Genomic DNA, 19,509 nt, shown 5'->3' with positions numbered 1-19,509 from the left:
TATTTGAATTTTTCGCATCACATTTTAAGAACTGAGGAATACATTAATGTAATCATTATCTACGAAAATGTGACAAGTAGAGTGTTTGTGCTCCAGGACTAAACACCTCTGGAGTAAATTAGCATTTCTATAAATATGTTTGTGTAATCTTACCATATGGTAAGCGAAAGTTTCTTTAATTCAGTATGAGCAAAACTATCCCAGTTATTGGCTTCACAGATGCCAAGGCAGACCTGTAATGTAGATAAAAATGAAAGATTACAAAGTTTGTTGAAGAATGTGATGTGAAGTGGTGCTAAAACAGATCTGGCACTGACTCCTTAATCAACACAGATGCTGCTGCCACTGATGAAGGGTGGGAGGTAGATTGCCAAGAACTCTGGAAGGATCGTGGTGGAATTACAGGGTATTGATGAGAGACTTGGCTCTGTGGTTTGTTGATTTATTGTGGGTTGATCAAAGGGTTGATCAGATGTTTGGTTCTATGGTTGATGAGAGGTTTGATCAGAGGGTTGGTGCTATGGTTGATCTGAGGTTGATGAGAGGTTGGGGTTTATGGTTGACAAGAGCTTTGATCAAATGGTTGGTTTGGTGGTTGATGAGAGGTTTGATCAGAATGTTGGTGCTTTAGTTGATCCGAGGGCTGATGAGATGTTTGGTTGATGAGATGTTTGATCGGATGCTTGCTTCTATAGTTGATGAGATGTTTGATCAGATGCTTGCTTCTATAGTTGATGAAATGTTTGATCAGATGCTCGCTTCTATAGTTGATGAGATATTTGATCAGATGTTTGCTTCTATGGTTAATGAGATGTTTGAGCAGATGCTTTGTTCTATGGTAGATAAGATGTTTGATCAGATGGTTAAGATAGGGTCAAAGAAGGCTTACAGTCAACTGAAAGAAATATTTCTCAAGCACCATTCCTGACACAATGTCAGAAGTAGTGCAAGTTGACACAGAACACATAGTGGTGAAGTTGTATTGATGTTTCTGATGCTCCACTGCTGGAGCAGTGATGGATAATTGATTATTGCATTGTTTGTCCGAAATATTGAACAGTGTCTGTTACATATAACCAGTAGTGTTTTTTATTTAGCCTTTGTGGAGAATCAGTTAGCAAATACATCTCCCGTTTACTGTGCTTCTTGTGTCCACTGACGATTGGGTGGTAACAATGTCTGTCCGAACTGATGATGTTTAATTGTGCCGAGACAGGATGAAGCATGGATGCTCAAGTGCAATTCACAGACTACGATTCAATCCAGAAATATCTTGTGTTGTAATAAACTGTCAGTAGGTATTTTAACAATTGTCAGTTGACATTCCAGAAGTCCTCATCTTGTAAGGAGCTTGACACAAACCAGTATTGTATGACTATAACCATGGTTGCTGGGCCAGCATCAGAGGAACTAACTTTCAATGTTGTATTCCCTGCAAGATGTGGGTTAGATTGACTTGCTGTCTGATGGAGTGTGGCAGGCACTGGCTGCAGACAAGGCAGAACTATGCAGATAACGTGATTTTCACATACTTTCTGCAGTGTTCATCGGAGTTTGTGCATGTTAGTCAACAAGCTTAGCATCTAGTTTCTAAATTGAGCATATTTTAAGGAAAAAATATTAAACTATTTTAAGAAAATTTAATAGTAGGAGTCAAAACAATTTCTTTATTTCCCGAAACTACATAAATCTAGTCTTGCTAATGTCATAGATTTGGGATATATTGCATATACAGTATTTGTTTCAAGTCTGCATGACAGATTAAAGTCAAAACTGTATTGAGCAACCCAATTATTTACAGATAGCTGAACTATATCTGCACTACTGCAGATTTTGAGGTTAAACTCCCGTCTGCACTTATCTAACCTTCATGTATCTTTCAATGATCATTATAAAGAAATCATCTTCAAATATGTTTGCTGCTTTGATTCATTAAATTCAAGGATTAGTACTCTCCATTAAAGCATCCATTTCTCGTTATTTTGCTGTAAATGTTTGTGTAGATGTTCTGGGATGGGTTGAAGGTGAGCAAGTCAAAGACATGTTTAAGATGGTTCGGGTTACTGTAAACCATGTTGAGTTTTCGATAGGTTTGGAATAACATTAAAAACTCGTTTCTGTTTCTTATGTGATTACTGGCGACCAAGTTGATGTTTGTGGTGGTCTTAATATAGGTTTTCCATTTAGATAGCGGTTCAACTGTTTGTGTGTGACTGAAGATCAGCTCTTACAAACAGAGTCAAGACTCTCAGTTAAGTTGTAATTGACTTTACAGATTTTGGCAGCTGTTTTGACTTTTCATCATAGAAACAATTGACGTTTGATTTGACAAAGAAAACTGAAGTCAAAAGTTTCTTTGTCTGTTCAAATGTCTTTGAAAATAATCTGTTGAAGGCTGATGGTGACGTGTGACTGATATGAATGTTTTCGTTTTTGGTACAGAATACCTGTAAGTACTGTATATGTGAGTGAGTGAGTGAATATTATTATCCCCCGCAACGCGTTTTGCGGGGTGTATTAAAATGGACCCCGTCCGTCCGTCCGTGCACATTTGTCTTTTTCGGAGCAGAACTCTAAAACCGTTCAATATTTCTTCACAAAACTTTAAGAACCTTTCAATACTATCCTTCCACTTTTGTATATACACACCTAAATATCTGACATAATCATAACTCGTAGACATAATCATGAAGAGTGTTTTGCCATTGCGGGGGATATTGATGACTTTGTCTTCTTGTTAAAACAGCAGACAAAAACATTTGTTTCAAAAACAGTTATATATTTATATATGATATGATTGTTTACATGCACACAGATTCAGGGGATATCCGATTGCGGGAGTAGAATATCACTTTAAAGTAAGGCAATAGATATAAGATTGCTCCTCTTACAATCTTTTTAATTAGGTTTAGAAAAGTTTTTCATTACTTCAACTGCCTCAAGCAAACAGAGGGGACATTTTAAAATGTCACGTATCAGGTGTTGAGACAGTTAGCAAAGAAAATTTGAGTAAAAAGATCAAATAATGTTTAAGGCGAGATCACCTAGTAACCTATATTCTTCATCTCGATCATTTGTATCTGTGACCTTAACTGACCCCTGCGTCCATTCCCATTGTTGTCATGATCTCAAAGTACCTGCCCTTGATTTTTTGGGGTCAATTTAAATTGTTATGCCAGATGATCCAATGGACCAATCAGAATTTGAGTTTGAAAGGAGCTTCACTTTTGGGTTGGCGATATCAATATGGCAACCCGCCCCATTGACTATGATCAAGTTTATAAGACATACAACATTAGAAAACTGAATGGCATGCAAAAGAAAGCCCTGAAATAGAAATATAGTCACTCCCTAATGCAGCAGCCTTCTGCATTATCCAGAGCGTCAGAAGAACTGAGGGCATGGTGGAGAACCCGGGCACACTCCTGATCTTCAAGAGGTCAGGAGGTACCAAACCTAAGGCACTGAGAACAATGGGGCGTCAGACAACTTGGTACTTGACCAAGTGAGACATTTCAAAAGCAAGGTCCACATATTTGCCATGTTTTTCCTGAATCTTGTCAATCACAATAATATGCTTGGATATGTCTGAGTCTCCACACAGGCCTGTTCCAAAGACTTTCATAATCGTCATTTTCCATTAGTCCTTCTGTATATTATACATGGAAAGGATGTTGTCATATCTATTGTGTCTCATGAAATAAAGGTCAGGCAATTTGAGAACCATGGAATAGATCCAGTTATTATTGAAATTTTATAGAATTTCGAGTAAGTGAGTTATTCGAGCCATATCACAACAGGGGACACCAGAAATGGGTTTCACTCACTGTATCCGTGTGGGGAATAGAACCCTAGACTTCGCCATGATGAGCTAAAGGTTTAACCACTAGGCTACCCTAATGCCCAGCTAAAATGTGAGCCATGAAGATATAGGGGATGCTTATTATCCTGAAGGGGGCGGTGGGGGTAGCCTAGTGGTTAAGGCGTTCGCTCGTCACGCCGAAGACCCGGGTTCGATTCCCCACATAGGTACAATGTGTTAAGCCCATTTCAGGTGTCCCCTGCCGTGATATTGCTGGAATATTGCTAAAAACAGCGTAAACCCAAACTCACCCACTCACTCACTGTTATCCTGAAGTTTAGTATTTTGTGTGTTGAAGTAGGGTATTACCGATGACTTCAGTTATCTGTTATGTACTCCTTCACAAAGTTAAACACGGCTTACTATATATCTCCGAAAACGTATCAGCGGTATTCCATTCATCACATGAGGTCACTGACATTTGCAGATAATTCGGAAGATAAATGGATATACAAAAATAAAACAGGTGATGCTCTACTTTTTTCCAGCTGTATATATCAGTCTATAACGTCATCATGATGTGCATCAAAACGTATTTCAAAATATATGTAAATTCTTTGTAAAAGATCTACTGTTATTGTGTATAAAACCTCTGTTGATAAAGCGTGAAGTTTTCTTTCATTGTATATATGTATGTTATGTGTGAGCACATTTGGAACTTGTCCAACTCTCCACTGATAGAGAAAGGTCAGGGGCTAAGATAAACACGGATTCTGCAAACATATCAACATGCTGTTTATAGGCCACACAAATATTCACTCAGTTACAAATATTTCTAAAAACTACAAAGTTATATGTCAGAATAAAAGCAAGTTCTTTCAAAGGATGCAAGCAAGCGAAGGATATCTGAGGCTGATTGATGGAGTCGAGGTGTTAATTTCAATTGACCATGCATTGATTGCCCATGAGGAAGGCTAGAATAGACAGCTCCCTGGCATTCGGAACATGCAGGGCTTGAGCAGGAAGGGCCATCTTCTGTTAAATGGTTTGCTGGAGGACTTGTTCATTTCATGGAAGTTTAGATTAGGATGGAGTAGTTAGGTGAGTTTTCTTCATGATTGTTGGTTTATTTACATGTTCTGACAATTTTGGAAAAATATTTTCTAAATTTGACTTTTGGAGTAGAAAACAGTGAATCAGTGTGTAAGAAACAACATGTGTGTTGCAGCTTTTGGGAAATATAAAACTTGAAATATTTCCAGAAACAGAGACATTTTTTTTACTTGTTGCTGAAATTAGGAATTTTATTGATGATGTCAGGTGGTGTTCCCATTTGCATCGCAGATAATTGATTTGAGGTCTATTCTTTAGTTTGCTTTTTTTTATATTTTTAAATATATGTGTTTTAGGAAACTATTTGAGAACTGGCACTATCATTTATGCTATATATAACATTGCTGTTTAAACTCAGGGAACAAGGTTTTGTTTTCAGTTGTCATTCTCAAGCAGTAAGGGGTAGCCTTGTGGTTAATGCCTTGTGAAGTTTGAATGCACTTTGGGTCAAGCCCATTTCTAGTGTCCCAGGATATTGCTGAAAGTTTGATTCCTAACACTTTGGTAAAATGTATCACGTGACCAGACTTTTCTCTTGTTTGTAAACAAACGCGCATTTCATAATAAGAAGAGTCCCATTGTGATATTGCTTGAAAGTATATATTCTTCCACAACTGCGGTGTAAACCTGTACTCACTCATTCTATCACTAAGCAGATTATATTTAGATAAAATATTTAAATATTTTCAAATTTCTATTATGGGTTTTTTTTTTAGTCATATTATGTCAGTCAGTAAGGTCATTTTTCTAACTCACAATGTGTGTAATGTCTTTAAACTTTCTCAAACAATTTGTGAACAAGTTGTCTTATCTTTAAACTTTCTCAAACAATTTGTGAGAATCTGAACAAATCAGGGATAGAAATTCTTTTTTTTTTCTAAGTGTGCCTAAGGGCACCAGACAAATATTTTAGGTGTGCCTTTCAGAAATTGAGGATGCCCACATGTTTTTAGAATAAATGACAATGATGATGATCATTTGAAATTTATTGTTAAATAAAGAAATGGGTTTATGAGCATTCAAATATGTATGGTATTATTCAATTTGGAAAAAAAATAATTGTTTTGGGGATTAAATGACTGAATGTGAGTTATGTGTCTAGCAAATTAGGCGTGTCAAAAGGGCATAGAGAACATTTTTCAGCCGTGCCATTTCAATATTTACTGTGCCATGGCACTCTAATATATGGGGTATTTCGAACCCTGGAGATTCTGTGGGAAGCTAATATTTTGTACGTCTGCTAAAAAAATTGGAACAATAACTCATCAACAGTCACATTAAACCTGCGTTTGTCTTGCAGTATGCCATTTTTTTTTTTTTTTAGTGTTATATGGGAAATGTCAACAGTCTAGACGTTGTCTTAGTGTGAGGTATTTGGTATACATGAATCTTTCATCCACTGTGATATATTCGAAGCCATGACAGTGTGGCATCTTACTACAGTTTGTATCAAATGTGTAATTAATGTTTGTTATGATTGTGGTTTGTTCATCATGATCAGTCAGGTCTGGTGGTGAATATTTTGACTTGTCTGACAAATGAGGAGGCTGTTTTCGACATGTTAATAACGCACGTTGATGATGTTGGTCGAGGGCAACATTGCTGTCAACATGATCGGCTGTGTGAATTAGGACAGTTTGCAAAGATCAATTTGGCATCCATTCCACTGAGCAAATTGTCCTGAGTGTTTGTTGTCATTCCCATCAATCTTTCTATGAGTATCAATTTTGAGATCAATTTCATAAAACATTGATGACCGTGGACAGTATTGCTCAGTGTCTGTCCTGAATGCCATGTGGTCTTCAAGCAGCGACCTTGTAGGCAAATATTCCATCACTCTCGTGCACCAGCAGGTGCTTGTTTTGACTAAGGCTTAGTCTCTGAATATATATAATTTTGACAGTAACAAACAAGCCCATTTACATTGAAAAGGAGCCCCACGGAGACAAGAGATTCAGAACCTGATGAAATCTAGACTTGCTTTATTTAGGGCTTTAGCACTGCAGAGAGGTCTTGGCAGTAGGGAAAATAATGTGGTTCCGGGACTGTGAGACAGACTAGTGCTTGTTCTGTGATGAGGCTTGTGGAAGAAGCAAGATGAGAGGTGTGTTGAAATGGGGTTTTAACCTCATGTTCAAGGTTATTGCATTTACTGGTGTATAGCAATGTGAATGCACTAAACGTAGAGTGCATGCATGCATGCATGTATCAATACTAGCTGCAGTTATAAATTGAATGCTCGTCACAGGCACAGAATACTGACTCCAAACTGACCAGTCCTTGTTTTAGACATTACTTCTGAATGCCAGGTGGGGCAACATCAAGTACCATGTTTGAATGCCTGTTAGTATTACATAGGGTGGAATGAAACCCCAGACCTTCTACTGGACTATGGAATCTGTATTGAAGAAGTAAGTTAACATGTTAATGCAGGCAGTTAACATTTCCCAGTCATCTAGATTAACAAATGCCAATATTCCTCATCTCTCATGTAGCCGCTGAGCTAAAGTATCTACCATCCAAATAAAGTTTGCAATACATTCTTTCTCAATTCAACAAAATCTTAAAATATTTTAGTTTTAAAAAATAAATGTTTGCCTACAGTGTCCCTTTGATTGATAAAAGTGTTCATAATATCAATTTGATAAGCTGGATTAACCTAATGGTTAAAGCGCCTGCCATGACATTGAAGCTGGAATATTGCTAAAGGCAGCATAGAACTAAAACTCACTCACCCATTACAAGGTTTCTGGATTCTCAAGGTTTCACTTTCCTCAAGTTTAAAAGTCCAATAAGATAAGGAGTATTTTATATAGCAGCCTAATATACTTTCATATACATGCATACCAGTCATTTTAATGATGTGTTATCATACAGCGACACAGAGACTGATACAGTATTCCAGCTCCATCACAGTGCTTAGGGACATCCAAATCACACACAGACCTTAAGTTAGATAAGGCCATGACATATTTCTGTCAGATCATACAGTGCTTAAGTTAGATAAGGCCATGACATATTTCTGTCAGCAGCTAGGAACTACATCTGGGTATTTCTACTTTTCGCAATTTCACATCAACATCAAGCTGGGGGATGGTAGGAACAGGGAGGGCCGCCAGGAAATGTTCTTGGAGGGAATGTCTTCAGGTTGACAATGATGTACGAGTACAATCTGCCTACAACTATGTGTTGACACTGAAGGTGATGGTCGCAATATGTTCCTGTATAATGAGCTATTGATATATGTTGTTTGGTGAGACAGTATTGACAGATGGGACTGTGTTGACTGATGTGGGTATGATGAAGATACATTGCATCATGAACCGTCAGGCTTACACTGGATCATGGTCCAGAGGACCAGTCCAGGATGTATTACTATTGCAATGGTCCAAGAGCTTCTCTGGACTACTCTAGAAGAAGAAGAAGAAGAAGGAGAAGAAGAAGAAGAAGAAGTTTATTTAGCATTTGAGGCCACATGGCCAAGAGTAGTCTGTCGTACAGACCCTGAAATAAATATACCCAAGAAAGCCCACGCAAGTCTAGAAAATGTGGCAAGTCTAGATTTCCTCAGCTTCTAAAAATGAAGAAAGTCTCAGGGCTCCTTTTCATTATATATATTTTTTTTTACTATGAACTTTTTTTCAGTAAAATATGTTCATTTCAGAGACTAGTTGTTAGTCTAGGCCAAGAGTACAAACATATAAGAACAATATTGTGCGGATGGACAGAAAAAAACAATGTAATTAGTTCATTTTCATACAGGCAAGTTACGCTTTAGAAATAATGCTATTGACTTCAATAGATGTGCATTTGTTGTTATTAAAAGTTGTTTAAATTGTAATCTTGATGGGAACGTATGTTAATAACTAGGTAAGGACAGTTTTCTTTGTACAGAATAGAATGGACACACAGGTAAAAAATGAAATTCATCCTGTGTAACATTAAAATCACATTTGTCACATATCAATACATTGGAATTTATATTATTATTATAACGTTGTTGTTGAACATTTAACTTATGGCTTTAACAGCGGAATTTGCATAAAATACGTATAAGGTCCTTGTTATGACAAAGTTCCAATATGTGTTTTTCAGGTTCAAGGGCGGACTTGATTGCTCCATAGTCTTTTAGAAAAGATGATGTTATCCTAGAGTGCCAATTTTGAATTTCAATATCTTGACATCTTTGTCTTGAAAGTACTAGCATTAGATTCTATAGACTGGTATTGGTGTTTATAGGATGGTATACCATGGTTATCTATTAGAGAACCTGATTAGCCACTACTGGCAGCTTGTGGTGTTGATGGGGCACTAAAGCATGGTTATTTTGGAATCTTGGTAGTAAATACATCTCAGCTAGTGTTGATTAACATGTGCAGGGTTGTTAACACAAGACTCTGGCACAGGGCCACTAGGTAACTACAGTCCGTTTGAGTCAGAAACGGACCGATGAATTGCAAATTTTATCATTGTACCAAATTGCCACATAAATATAAATAGTACACATGTTTATCATTTACCAATACCCAACAGCCTTCTTATATTTGAAAATTTTCCGGACTCCACCAAAAATGTTCTTTAAGAAACTATCATTAAAATTTTGACACAGTTCACTATTTGTTACGAGGGAGGAGTGCAGAGAAAGGGACAGCCAGGTGTGCGAGAAAGGATGGAGACGAACAGCACAGGCTAATGAATCAATAACTTGGTGGGCACTTGTGCACGTGCTTCTCTAGCACCTGGCTGTCCCTTTCTCTGCACTCCTCCCTCGTAACAAATAGTGAACTGTGTCAAAATTTTAATGATAGTTTCTTAAATAACTTTTTTGGTGGAGTCCGAAAATTTCAAATATAAGAAAGATGTTGGGTATTAGTAAATGATAAACGTGTAGTATTTATATTTATGTGGCAATTTTGTACAATGATAAAATTTGCAATTCATCGGTCCGTTTCTGACTCAAACGGACTGTAAGTGACTGTTTGTCCACACTAATCCACAAACCCAGGTGTGTTTAGATATGGGAGAAGTGAAACTATTGCAATACAAAAATACATCAATTTCTTGTGCCACACTATGGCATACTATTTATCAGTCTGTAATTTCTGTGTTAATATACCACAGGTTCCAGTACCATAGCCTAGCATACCTATTTTCTGACAACATACAAGACCTCTTTCTTTGGCTGCCATTTTGGTTGAATTAATCACCAGAGTGAGTCAACGACCTTAATTATAAACATTCTATTTCAATGTCTTTCAGTGGCATTTAGAAGTTGTACATTGATGTCCAAGATATTTTTATGGATTAAAGTTCTTTTTAATTTCTCTCACGACATTTCGAGACCATTCCAGGTCCCTTCATCTGATGATACTTTTAGGGATCATTTCTATAGTATGCATCGCCATGACTTCAGGTAAAACTGACAGTCTACCAAACCATGAGGATGATAGATGAAGGGACCTGGAATGGTCTCGAAACGTCGTGAGAGATATTAAAAAGAAGTTTAATCCATAAAAATATCTGTGACATTCTATTTCAATGTTTGGTTGGAATATATTTACTTTGTACAGTGGAACCCTTCCTATCCAGTGGTCAATGCTTCCTGGTCAGTTGTTGATGTTCTGTCATTTGCATATCTCTGATGGACGTCATCATTTGCAAAGACTATGAAATATCTCGAAATTACGTTACATGCATGTTCGTGATGATGTCCATATTGGAATGAATAGCACTGTAGCCTTTATGTAACACGATTCTTCATTACCTATCACCTCATGTACTAGGATCAGGGAGGACTGATGATGCTTTATTGGTCGTTAAGGGACTAAGATTCAGCTCTGTAATCATGAAAGCTATTTGTGGGGGAAGCAGTATAAAAACGTTTTGCACAGAGCTAATTCTTTTCAAACTTGACAGTAATTGTCTCAGTGGCATTGCTTGAAATAACTTTTCTCTTCCCCTTGAATATATCATCCTTTACCGTGTTTCTCCGTCGTTTGAATCACGAAGCTAAATGGCTGCCGTACAGGTATTTGTGATGTAATGATGGGGCAGGAAATGTTGATGCCGCAACCCAAGCCACCATGGATATATTTTGGCACCCATAAATAGGACCTTATTTTTAGTTTGTTGTATAAAACACACTCTGTCCTCCTTCATGGGGGCGATATTTGTTTATAGAGCTGTTGTACAGTATAGACAATATTCACATCATGGGCCTAGCTGAGTTGTCTGATTAAACAACGTGTTCAACCTAATGTCAACCAAACATGCGCCTAATCGGGTTGAAGTTGTTTAAGGATAATTGGTTCTTCCTGATTCTCATGTCAACCACCTTGATAAATATGATGCTAGACTTACTCTTAGTCTCTGAAATGAGTAATTTAATAGAAATATATTTTGATACAAATTGCTCTGCAAACTGGGGAGATGGGATATTTTAGAACCAGGGGAATATCTATTTGTTCCTCTTTAATAATTCAGGATGGGCTTGGCAAATATGATAATAATATGATCCAGGGTGTGTGAGACAGACAGATTGGATGCCGTTGACCTCAGATGTGGAATAGTGTCATATAAGCTCGAACATTATCGGAGACGCTCATGTGTCGGCATGTGAGCGGGTCAGTAGTCGGTCTCAGATGTCTCAGTGGTGTGGAGTAGCGGAGACTGAGTATCATGTCAGTGCATCGTCCCACTGAGTCTCACCACCACATCACACCGCCACCACATCACACCATTACATTCCATTCCATCACATCACACCACTACATTCCACCACATCCCACCGCCACCACATCACACCACATCACATCACTACATTCCATCACATCACACCACTACATTCTATCACATCACACCACTATATTCCATCACATCACACCACTACATTCCATCACATCACACCACTACATTCCATCACACCACTACATTCCATCACACCACTACATTCCATCACATCACACCACCACATTCCATCACATTAATGCATCACCTGACATCACATTGAATTACTACAGTACTACATCACCTGACTGCATCACATCACATTCATGCATCACATCACCTCACACCACTATATCTTTGCATCACCTGACTGCATCACTTCACATTAATGCATCACATCACCTCACACCACTATATCTTTGCATCACCTGACTGCATCACTTCACATTAATGCATCACATCACCTCACATCACTATATCTTTGCATCACCTGACTGCATCACATCACATTAATGCATCACATCACCTCACATCACTATATCTTTGCATCACCTGACTGCATCACTTCACATTAATGCATCACATCACCTCACACCACTCACTATCACCTTTGCATCACCTGACTGCATCACTTCACATTAATGCATCACATCACCTCACATCACTATATCTTTGCATCACCTGACTGCATCACTTCATATTAATGCATCACATCACCTCACATCACTATATCTTTGCATCACCTGACTGCATCACTTCATATTAATGCATCACATCACCTCACACCACTATATCTTTGCATCACCTGACTGCATCACATCCCGTACTGCATCACTTTACTTCATCACATCACACTGATTCACATAGCTTCATCAATTCACATCACTTCACATCTGCATCACCTCATAATGCTTCCTTCTTTAAATTAATTCATCTGATAATTGACTTACATTCTTCATCAGTAAAACATTTGAAGTTCCCATCCTTGTAACAGACATGTATCACCTCTATCATCTGTGATTGAAGTATAGATATGATCATCTATCATCTGTGATTGAAGTATAGTATGATCACCTCTATCATCTGTGACTGATGTAAAGATATGATCATCTCTTTCATCTGTGCAATACATATATCATTGATATAACACTGCATTAACACCTGGTGCCTCCCACCAGAAGACCAGATACCCGCTGTTGGCATGTTGTCAGATTTATAGGCATCGAAAAGGCCAGATCTGTCTTCCATATAGATTCTAATGTCTTCCATATAGATTCTAATGTCTTCCATATAGATTGTACCATTGTGGTTGTATGAAGATCTGAAGCTCTAATCTGAATTGTCTCTGTTGCAGAGGTTTGGCTGATGCTGTTGAACCGTGAGGTGCTCTGCTGGGTGAGAGAAGGAAGTCTTTTTGCTTGAAATTGGTCACAATTCCGAAATATTCATCTTTGGCTGACTGTGGAAAGAAGATTTGATGTTGGGAACAGGATCCTGGAAGCCACTTGGACAGACATTCCGCCATCATTGTTCATCTGTCTCTTCATCTTGGCAGCAATATTCACTAGTGGAAAGTTTGTAAACATGATGTTGGCGTAACTTGGAGGTAGTAAAACATTCAAGTGATTCCTTGTGGCTGTTGGTCAGGAGTGAAATACAGGCTGGGAATTTGTGTAACTGCAGCCGTACCTGATTTCAAGGCTTTGATTGTTGATTCCCATCCCCAGTGGATTATTTAGCTGTCTTTGTGATCCCGGTATTGATGGCGCACAGCTGAAGATAGGTTATAGCTGAAAACTGAGGCCTGGAGAATACTAAACTGGTTCACTGATCTGTCATCGAGAGGATCATATCGTGTGCATAGTGATTACTTGCCTCAGAGGCTTTGCAAGTTGAAGGAGTAATTTTGATCAACAACATTTCACATCTATCTTGGTGATATATCTCTCTGGACTGGATACAAATCAATTTCATCTGAAACATCTTTATGATCAGAACCTCAGTCAGTTGAAACAAAGAAGACCAAAGATTGTGCAACATTGTTACTTCAGCTGGCAGGTTTTGATTGAACTTGGGAACAACTTGGTGCCTTTGATCAGAGTCTGTTTGAATACACTCATCAGACACTGGTCGGAACGTGATTGGAATCAAGAAGTTTGCAAACCTGGATTTATCTTACCATTTTGCAGACGTGTTTAGTAGTAGTCTAGAGGATAGAAAGAGAGCCATGGGAGACGTGCCCGGCTTTCATCGCGTACTCAGTACAAGTGCACTCCGCATCCCAAAACAGAGGTACTCTTTCTGGAGAAGGTGAGTGACCTGTGATCGAGGGGGAGGGGAACAGCATATGTTCTCCACCTGTGTAATCGTACAGGTGAGAACTGTCACCATCACAGGTGACAAAGTTTCACAAGACCACAATTCAATGCTGGATCAATAGTGACTGTCACCATCACAGATTGTACTATGTGATCTGCAACTAATACTCATCTTTGAATATTTATGTGGTGATTGAGCTTTCAAAATAGTTTTTCATTTTCTGTTTAATGTTATAGATTAATTTCAGCGTTAAATGTTTTGAGCAAAACAATAGCAAAATAATCAGGGCATGTAATCCAGACATGAGGAAGTGATATAACAATATATTACTTCCTCATTGTTGATTGACATTTTTGATTATGTTGCTGTTGTTGCTGATAAGCCTCCTTCCCGGGGGAAGTTTGAAGACAAGTGCATCATTTGGTTAACGGTTACAGTTAATGCACATTATATTTAAAATTAGAAAAGAATTTGAGAATAATGTTGTCAAACTATTTAATTATTTCTGAGAAATACACATAGTTTTTTTAAGAAGACATTCAACGCTACAGGTGGAACATCCTTAGAGTTCCTCCAGTGCTCAATACCGAACTGAAACCACAATGGGTGAGGAGTTGATTGTAGGACCCAGGATCTATCCATATGTGAGAAAGCTAGGAGCCCCAGTTTGCAATCCAGCTGTTCTCAGATCTTTGGAGGAGGGTGTTTTCAGGTTTATGATCTTGAGAATGAGATGAAGCACTAGGTCAAGGTTGCTGCTATTGAAGGTCAAAGAGATATATAACTTGCAGATTGATCGCTAGCTACACTTGATTGAGTCTCTAATAAAGTGTTGATTAATAAATAGTAAAATAGTAACTTACAGGTAAATTTGTGTTACTGGAACTGTCAATAACTTGCAACAGGTAGACTCTAAAGCAATTTATTGTTGCTACAAGAACAGTCAGTAATTCTGAGATTATATACCGATCTATGGTAAAATAGATTGGCTGCCAATTTATCACTCTACACTGAAATATTTGACTAAGAAATTGTTTGATAAGTCCAGACCAATTTTATTTCTTGTTTTATAGATTTTTTCCCCTCAGAAAACCTAAAGGCGGGAGGGGAAAAAAATACAAATATAATCACCAGTCAAAGTAACATTCCTTCTAAATACTCAAATCATTTTACTTTTTGGCAATTTATGAAGTGAAATTTCTTGTAAGTTTACATTTTTGGCCCCCCAAAAATAGGATTTTATCGTTTGAGCGGGGAAAATAACTTCTTTTTTTTTTTCATATTCTTGAAAAAATATGACAGGCGGATCTGTAAAACAAGAAATAAAATTGGTCTGGCCTAAGTATGTAATAAAAGTTGAATGAAAAAAAAAAAATTCACATTAAAATTCTCAGATATTTATCAACATATTTTGTTAAACAACATGTTGTTAGCCTGCCTTGACTTCGCTTGATCACGTTTCTTCGGTATCGTGAAACCTTTCCAGTCCGCTCGTTTTCTCTTACGACCTCGGTTCGATTCTCCCTCAGAGGGACCATCTGCAGTGATTTGAACACTGTTTTCTGCCTCTTGGCTTGATTGTTCTGCCTCTTGGCTAGTTTCACGATCAGGGTTTCCTGCCATTTGGTTTTCCCCAGGTTGTTCGCCATTTTGGCTATCCAACTTAGCCCGTCTGGGTTTAGGCATAATGACAATTCGACCAACAGCGAACACTAACGGTACAAGCAAACCAAATACCCAAAACTGTAAAGGGACACTTCCCCTACAAGAAAAAACCTAGTAACGTACGTAAATATGAAATAAAACTTACGTAAAGTCTAAAAATCGACGAGCGTAAAAGGTAAGTGTAAGACTGTTGGAAGCCAGAGAAATGAGGACGAGATCTCGTTTTTTCTCGCGAGACTACGTTGAAAGGCTGTTAATTTCAGGAAGTTAGAGAAACATCGTATTTAGACCTTATTTCAGTTTACGATATAAAATTATTGATGTAAGCCTGGCCTGGTCTTATTCCTTACTTTTCCACTGAAACTGCCTTGAATTAAACAAAATTAAGTGTGCTATATTTCCTTAATATAAACCTTTTTAATGCATTTGCTTTAAAAAAAAATAACCAAATTAGACCAAACATCTATCCTCATTTTATTGCTATGATCTGCCTTCGGGGAGATGTGTCCATTTAAAAGGGGCATTATATTTGGGGGGTTTATGTACGAATAAGAGTACGTAAAAGGTGGCTGTACTTAAAACAACACTGATAAATGATGGCTGGACTGAAAACAACAGTGATATATGGCTGTCAGGGTCACTAAGCCTGAGTGTAAGACAGACCGATAAGAATGTTTTTTTAGACAGGCTGGTTTATCAATGTATGAACTTTGCTCCTAGAGGGGTGATGTGGGGTTTCATTGTACAGTCATTTCAGTCAACAGCTTGGACAGTTACACACCACTTGTTTATGTGCTGCTACACCTTAGAACCCAGGCTTAGACATGGCTGCCTTATTCTGGCACAGGCCAAACTGGCATCAATATTTCTGTTTTGATGGGTCAGGACCCTTGTGTGGAGGTCATGTCCTTTACTGTTTTGACTTGTACAGTCTAAATGTAGAATAATACTTTCCAATGTTAACATGAAGCCATACAAAATTAATTATGCAAATAGATTTTTGTCCTCGCCCATCTCACTACCAAAGACCTAGACTTGCTCAAGTCTCTAGGGCAATGATTGTTAGGTTAAATGATAATTTTTGGGTGACATAAATCAAATCAAATCAAATATTTATTGTGCAAACGTTCCATACAGAAACAGTGACAATATTCTATAAACTACATAAACAAGATATTTAATGAATCATATATATATGATTAGCAACAAAACATATAATAATACAGATGTGTATAATAATAATAATAATAATAATAATAATAATGGCCTAGGATATGTACAAAGAAAATGTTGTCCCTATAAATGACTGTCATCTTTGGTGTCCTCCTATCCAGACTTGCTTCTTTAAAACATCGTCATATGAGCGAAATATTCTCAAGCACGACGTAAAAACCAATTCCACCTCACCTTCTTCTTTAAAGCATAGAATATTACTATACATCCATCAGATTAGCATTCAGTACGGGATACTGATGCAAGGCTATCAAAGACCTTTCTCCCAACAAAACAGTGGCAATGTTCCTACACACGATAACTAGATTGCTGGGTGCATTTAGGATTGTTCAGTTTGTTGGTTTACGGATCTGCTGATGCCAAAATACTAAGGAAATGGAGAAAAAACTTTGTTTTCACATTTTTTATCACCACTAAAACCAGAATTTAGAAATTAAGGAATTAATATTTTTCAGGTACATGCTTGCACATTAACAAAACACCTTTACCACCCCACAATGCCTTGTAATAAAAATTGCAATTAAATGTAAAAAATATGTCTATATATTTAGTTGTTGTTAATGCTTAATGAAATACTCCATACATACCTCGTACGGATGGGAAAGCTGTAATAACTCAGTGCGCCTAGTGGCTGCAAGAGTTGTATGATCCCCAGGGAGTTGAGATTGATAATAAGATGTGTCGTTGAGATTGACATCCAATGATCGAGGGAAAAACTTCCAGTGCCTTGAGCATGCACTAGTGCGTGGATATGTGCACTATATAAATATCCAATAATAATAATAATAAGAAGAAGAATAATCTTGCTCAACATTCAAAATGCATGTGAATCCCATCTGTCAATGGTTTGCATATGCAGCTGCCTTTAAAACTTTGTTACCAAATGTATACTGTATCCCAATGCGAGCTGAATTCGACGTTCTGGTGATTTAAACGATTACATTGCTCACCCTATATCAGGGGAGTACGTGCACGATCAGAGTGCACAAGCAGTTCCATCGGTAGAGCGGGTGCCCAGTCGCTATCGTGTTGACCCAGATTTAGTCAACGAGCTTGCAACTGACATAGCGCACTTGAATCATGCCATAAAGCTAACAAAAAAATGTGTCACGTAACACCCCATTAAATAGAACACACTATCATCAAACGTCAAGAGCGTATAAAAAATGTATGGACAAAAGTATGGGACAAGTAAACAGATCTGTGACCTTAAATACTCGCCCATAGAATACTGGAAGCGACTGAGTAAAGGAAGTGTCACTAAATCTGATAATACTCCTGATAGTGAAACATTCTTTGAGTTCTATAAAGACATTAATTAATCCCAATCTAATGAGGATATATCAGATGATGTCGTAGAAGATCAACAGTATGACACATGTTTTAAATGAGGTTATAATAAGGAAATCCTTTTCGCAATTAAGAATCTTAAAAGAAATACAGTCAACTCTCGTTAATCCGACACTCGTGGTTGCAGAGAAATATGTCGGATTAACGAAAATGTCGGATTAATGTATCTGTGTGAAAATATCAATGTTTACTAAATGTCATGATTGTCATACTGTTTCATGCATATCAGAAATGGTAGATCTAGGTATCTTCAACGTATGTAAAAATATTCACAGAAATAGAAAATAATAACAATACACCCTTGTTATCATTTATTAACATTCATAGATGCCATAACATACATATATAATCACATAATCAATCAGTTTCATATCTATTTCATAACCACATCGGCACAAAACTCACGTTTGTTTTTTACCGCATATCAGCAGTCGGAATCGGAATGCGAGAATGTCGGATTAACTAGAGTAATTATCACTGTCTTAAATGGTCCCGTAATTTTTTGTCGGATTAACTAGATTGTCGGATTAATGAGTGTCGGATTAACGAGAGCTGACTGTATAGCTACTGGACTAGATTTTGTTGAAAATGATTATTTTATTGATGATTCCACACATTTAATACCACTCCTAACCCATTTCTTTAACTTGATACTTTGTTCTGGATTTGTACCAGACTGTTGGCTAAAGGGTATAATCAGACCGATATATAAGAAAAAGGGTGAACACCTAGATCCTAACTCATATAGACCAATAACAATTCTCAGTTGTTTCAGTAAACTATTTACAAGTATACTTAATGCGAGGCTTACTAAGTTTGTAGAAGTAAATAATATTTTAACTCCAGCTCAAGCAGGATTCAAAAGAGGTTTCTCTACAAGTGACAATGTATATGCTGTACATGCTATTAGGGAAATTTTAAAACAAGCAAAACGAAAACTCTATTGCGTCTTTGTTGATTTCACAAAAGTGTTCAACACTGGGTGTAAACTGCTAAACTGTGGAATATCTGGTAGATTTCTTAACTTAGTAAAGAACATGCATCAGAATATAAAATCCACTGTCATGTTACATAATCAAATATCCTCATTCTTCCCATGCAACACGGGAGTAAGTCAAGGGGAAAATCTATCACCACTTCTGTTTTCACTTTCTATAAATGATATTGAGCCCTTTCTACTGAAACAAGGAAGTAAAGGTGTAAAGCTAGATTACGAAACTGAATTGATACTTTGCCTGCAGTTTATTGTTTTGCTACATGCAGATGATGCTGTCGTCTTCGGTGAAGACCCTGAAGACCTA

General features: G+C 37.5%; 1 protein-coding gene and 1 pseudogene across 1 annotated transcript in view; both read left to right on the top strand.

Annotated features, from left to right (window-relative positions):
* LOC124254979 (cAMP-specific 3',5'-cyclic phosphodiesterase 4C-like) overlaps positions 1–19,509 on the top strand; it is a 471,981-nt gene that overhangs the window by 350,424 nt on the left and 102,048 nt on the right.
* On the top strand, positions 10,277–10,385 carry LOC124255050 (annotated as a pseudogene).

Source organism: Haliotis rubra, unplaced genomic scaffold, assembly GCF_003918875.1.
Source record: "Haliotis rubra isolate DU_JTF1 unplaced genomic scaffold, ASM391887v1 Scf59, whole genome shotgun sequence".
Classification (NCBI taxonomy): Eukaryota; Metazoa; Mollusca; class Gastropoda; order Lepetellida; family Haliotidae; genus Haliotis; species Haliotis rubra.
The sequence above is the reverse complement of the archived record's forward strand: the minus strand, read 5'-3'. Positions and strand labels throughout refer to the sequence as shown.